We start from the raw sequence: 6000 nt of genomic DNA on the forward strand, positions 1-6000 counted from the left end.
TGGAGAAGTGTACGGTGTGTCCTGAAATATCTAAAAAACACAGCTTAGAGAGAAAAGGGCACTTCCATTCATGGGCGTATAAATTGGGAAAACTAAAAAGCAGCAAGACAGAGGCAACCCGAAGATTAGGGCTGCTCTGTTGACAACAACCTCCACTTTATTACACCTTAAATATCCCAGGAAAGACAAAAATGGATAAAGAAGTTGTGGTCCGTATGTACAATGGAATATCACTGAGCCATGAAATCAATCTTATAATGCTAGTAGCAGCATGATGAATGGATTTAGGTACGACGATTCTAAGTGAAATAAGTCACACAGAAAAAGACACTTATCACAATCTAACACTTATAGAGGGAATGTTAAAATCCCTACACTTGAACTGAATTACAAAACAGAACAGAGTCACACATTTAGAAAACACACTATGGCTGCTGAACGGGAAAGGGGAGGTGGGGTGATGCATAAAACAAGGGTTTCAAATTAGCTCAGATACCGTTCCATAAACCCAACATGTAATAGACAAGGCCTACTCCTTGCTCAGTGAACTGGACTCAACACCCCCTATTCACCGCACAAGAATATATCTGACTCTTAAGAATTTTAAAACCTATGGATTGATATCTCTCTTAAAGTGAGTCAAGTGGGTATAAAGTGGCATAAACACAGCAGTGAAAAGCAGCTAAACCCCATTATAAAAATAAATTACTTTAAAAAACCCATGAAACAAAGACAGTGAAAGAGAAATTCTTACAAAATTCGTTCAGGGGCTGTGATGCAACCTGAATTGACCATATGTAGACACACAGCTGGATGAGACATAAGGGTGGACACTCTTGGGGCTGAGAGGTTTGGTGAGGTTGGGTGAGCAAACGCAGACCCTTTAAAGCAGTACTGCGTGGTACCCATCCCATGGGTCCCAAATCTCCAGTTTCAAGGGCCTCTTCCTACATCGAAAACATGCATGAGAAACCCAGAAGTTGGTACACCGTGGGACCGGGAAAGGTTTCTAAAACGCACCTCATTTCTCATCTCCTTGTGCTCGGGGTGGCCATTACAGCCGCTTTACTAGCAATCTCCCTCCTTGGAGAATCAGCAGCACCTTTAACCTCCTGTTCCGTACAGGTTGCAATTTGTCCTGAGGATGAACAGAAGGAGGGGGAACCAATGAGAGACTAGCTCTAGGTGTTGGGACAGGCACAGGTCACTCTATTTTCCCATCAGGAGGAAGAATTAACCACAGGCTCAGCCTGCCCCCCGGGAACCAGAATAGGGTCTGAAGCAATCCTGCGCTTTTGCGACCAGCTCCCAAAAAAGCGAGTGCAAAAACGGAGCTCAGGGGCACTGCAATTCACAAACCTGCAGAGTTATAAATGATAACTCTCATCCCCAAATATATTGAGGGAAGGCAACGAAGAGGATTTGAAAGCAAGGCAGAATTGCAGGAAACAGATTTCAGGAGGTACATTCGAATCGCCTTTAAAGCACATGAAAAGCCGCAAAACGTCGACAATGTTGCCCTTGGCCAAAAAGGGCGTATGCGTTTTTTCCTGAATATATTCAGGAAAAAACGCATACGCCCTTTCTGGCCAACCAAGCCACCTGGAAAGGCAAATCAGCGCTACAAAGAAGTCTCGTTTCCCATCGGTCAAAATGGTCATGCTGAAAAAAGTGTCAAAACCAGAAATGCAGGACAGGCCATGGAGAAAAGGGAGCCTTGCTACGCTGATGGGCGGGATGTAAATTGCCAACAGCCACTCTGGAGAAGTGTACGGTGTGTCCTGAAATATCTAAAAAACACAGCTTAGAGAGAATAGGGCACTTCCATTCATGGGCGTATAAATTGGGAAAACTAAAAAGCAGCAAGACAGAGGCAGCCCGAAGATTAGGGCTGCTCTGTTGACAACAACCTCCACTTTATTACACCTTAAATATCCCAGGAAAGAGAAAAATGGATAAAGAAGTGGTGGTCCGTATGTACAATGGAATATCACTCAGCCATGAAATCAATGTTGTAATGCTAGTAGCAGCATGATGAATGGATTTAGGTACGACGATTCTAAGTGAAATAAGTCACACAGAAAAACACACTTATCATAATCTAACACTTATAGAGGGAATTTTAAAATCCCTACACTTGAACTGAATTATAAAACAGAACAGAGTCACACATTTAGAAAACACACTATGGCTGCTGAACGGGAAAGGTGAGGTGGGGTGATGCATAAAACAAGGGTTTCAAATTAGCTCAGATACCGTTCCATAAACCCAATATGTAATAGACAAGACCTACTCCTTGCTCAGTGAACTGGACTCAACACCCCCTATTCACCGCACAAGAATATATCTGACTCTTAAGAATCTTAAAACCTATGGATTGATATCACTCTGAAAGTGAGTCAAGTGGGTATAATGCGACATAAACACAGCAGTGAAAAGCAGCTAAACCCCATTATAAAAATAAATTACTTCAAAAAACCCATGAAACAAAGACAGTGAAAGAGAAATTCTTACAAAATTCGTTCAGGGGCTGTGATGCAACCTGAATTGACCATATGTAGACACACAGCTGGATGAGACATAAGGGTGGACACTCTTGGGGCTGAGTCGTTTGGTAAGGTTCGCTGAGCAAACACAGACCCTTTAAAGAAATACTGCGTGGTACCCATCCCATGGGTCCCAAATCTCCAGGTTCAAGGACCTCTTCCTACATCGAAAACATGCATGAGAAACCCAGAAGTTGGTACACCGTGTGACCGGGAAAGGTTTCTAAAACGCACCTCATTTCTCATCTCCTTGTGCTCGGGGTGGCCATTACAGCCGCTTTACTAGCAATCTCCCTCCTTGGAGAATCAGCAGCACCTTTAACCTCCTGTTCCGTACAGGTTGCAATTTGTCCTGAGGATGAACAGAAGGAGGGGGAACCAATGAGAGACTAGCTCTAGGTGTTGGGACAGGCACAGCTCACTCTATTTTCCCATCAGGAGGAAGAATTAACCACAGGCTCAGCCTGCCCCCCCTGAACCAGAATAGGGCCTGAAGCAGTCCTGCGCTTTTGCGGCCAGCTCCCAAAAAAGCGAGTGGAAAAACGGAGCTCAGGGGCACTGCAATTCACAAACCTGCAGAGTTATAAATGATAACTCTCATCCCCAAATATATTGAGGGAAGGCAACGAAGAGGATTTGAAAGCAAGGCAGAATTGCAGGAAACAGATTTGAGGAGGTACATTCGAATCCCCTTTAAAGCACATGAAAAGCCGCAAAACGTCGACAATGTTGCCCTTGGCCAAAAAGGGCGTATGCGTTTTTTCCTGAATAAATTCAGGAAAAAACGCATACGCCCTTTTTGGCCAACCAAGCCACCTGGAAAGGCAAATCAGCGCTACAAAGAAGTTTCGTTTCCCATCGGTCAAAATGGTCATGCTGAAAAAAGTGTCAAAACCAGAAATGCAGGACAGGCCATGGAGAAATGGGAGCCTTGCTACGCTGATGGGCGGGATGTAAATTGCCAACAGCCACTCTGGAGAAGTGTACGGTGTGTCCTGAAATATCTAAAAAACACAGCTTAGAGAGAATAGGGCCCTTCCATTCATGGGCGTATAAATTGGGAAAACTAAAAAGCAGCAAGACAGAGGCACCCCGAAGATTAGGGCTGCTCTGTTGACAACAACCTCCACTTTATTACACCTTAAATATCCCAGGAAAGAGAAAAATGGATAAAGAAGTTGTGGTCCGTATGTACAATGGAATATCACTCAGCCATGAAATCAATGTTATAATGCTAGAAGCAGCATGATGAATGGATTTAGGTACGACGATTCTAAGTGAAATAAGTCACACAGAAAAAGACACTTATCACAATCTAACACTTATAGAGGGAATGTTAAAATCCCTACACTTGAACTGAATTACAAAACAGAACAGAGTCACACATTTAGAAAACACACTATGGCTGCTGAACGGGAAAGGTGAGGTGGGGTGATGCATAAAACAAGGGTTTCAAATTAGCTCAGATACCGTTCCATAAACCCAACATGTAATAGACAAGGCCTACTCCTTGCTCAGTGAACTGGACTCAACACCCCCTATTCACCGCACAAGAATATATCTGACTCTTAAGAATTTTAAAACCTATGGATTGATATCTCTCTTAAAGTGAGTCAAGTGGGTATAAAGTGGCATAAACACAGCAGTGAAAAGCAGCTAAACCCCATTATAAAAATAAATTACTTTAAAAAACCCATGAAACAAAGACAGTGAAAGAGAAATTCTTACAAAATTCGTTCAGGGGCTGTGATGCAACCTGAATTGACCATATGTAGACACACAGCTGGATGAGACATAAGGGTGGACACTCTTGGGGCTGAGAGGTTTGGTGAGGTTGGGTGAGCAAACGCAGACCCTTTAAAGCAGTACTGCGTGGTACCCATCCCATGGGTCCCAAATCTCCAGTTTCAAGGGCCTCTTCCTACATCGAAAACATGCATGAGAAACCCAGAAGTTGGTACACCGTGGGACCGGGAAAGGTTTCTAAAACGCACCTCATTTCTCATCTCCTTGTGCTCGGGGTGGCCATTACAGCCGCTTTACTAGCAATCTCCCTCCTTGGAGAATCAGCAGCACCTTTAACCTCCTGTTCCGTACAGGTTGCAATTTGTCCTGAGGATGAACAGAAGGAGGGGGAACCAATGAGAGACTAGCTCTAGGTGTTGGGACAGGCACAGGTCACTCTATTTTCCCATCAGGAGGAAGAATTAACCACAGGCTCAGCCTGCCCCCCGGGAACCAGAATAGGGTCTGAAGCAATCCTGCGCTTTTGCGACCAGCTCCCAAAAAAGCGAGTGGAAAAACGGAGCTCAGGGGCACTGCAATTCACAAACCTGCAGAGTTATAAATGATAACTCTCATCCCCAAATATATTGAGGGAAGGCAACGAAGAGGATTTGAAAGCAAGGCAGAATTGCAGGAAACAGATTTCAGGAGGTACATTCGAATCGCCTTTAAAGCACATGAAAAGCCGCAAAATGTCGACAATGTTGCCCTTGGCCAAAAAGGGCGTATGCGTTTTTTCCTGAATATATTCAGGAAAAAACGCATACGCCCTTTCTGGCCAACCAAGCCACCTGGAAAGGCAAATCAGCGCTACAAAGAAGTCTCGTTTCCCATCGGTCAAAATGGTCATGCTGAAAAAAGTGTCAAAACCAGAAATGCAGGACAGGCCATGGAGAAATGGGAGCCTTGCTACGCTGATGGGCGGGATGTAAATTGCCAACAGCCACTCTGGAGAAGTGTACGGTGTGTCCTGAAATATCTAAAAAACACAGCTTAGAGAGAATAGGGCCCTTCCATTCATGGGCGTATAAATTGGGAAAACTAAAAAGCAGCAAGACAGAGGCACCCCGAAGATTAGGGCTGCTCTGTTGACAACAACCTCCACTTTATTACACCTTAAATATCCCAGGAAAGAGAAAAATGGATAAAGAAGTTGTGGTCCGTATGTACAATGGAATATCACTCAGCCATGAAATCAATGTTATAATGCTAGAAGCAGCATGATGAATGGATTTAGGTACGACGATTCTAAGTGAAATAAGTCACACAGAAAAAGACACTTATCACAATCTAACACTTATAGAGGGAATGTTAAAATCCCTACACTTGAACTGAATTACAAAACAGAACAGAGTCACACATTTAGAAAACACACTATGGCTGCTGAACGGGAAAGGGGAGGTGGGGTGATGCATAAAACAAGGGTTTCAAATTAGCTCAGATACCGTTCCATAAACCCAACATGTAATAGACAAGGCCTACTCCTTGCTCAGTGAACTGGACTCAACACCCCCTATTCACCGCACAAGAATATATCTGACTCTTAAGAATTTTAAAACCTATGGATTGATATCTCTCTTAAAGTGAGTCAAGTGGGTATAAAGTGGCATAAACACAGCAGTGAAAAGCAGCTAAACCCCATTATAAAAATAAATTACTTTAAAAAACC

Source organism: Balaenoptera borealis (assembly GCF_965194805.1).
Source record: "Balaenoptera borealis genome assembly, chromosome: 4".
In the NCBI taxonomy this organism is placed as follows: Eukaryota; Metazoa; Chordata; class Mammalia; order Artiodactyla; family Balaenopteridae; genus Balaenoptera; species Balaenoptera borealis.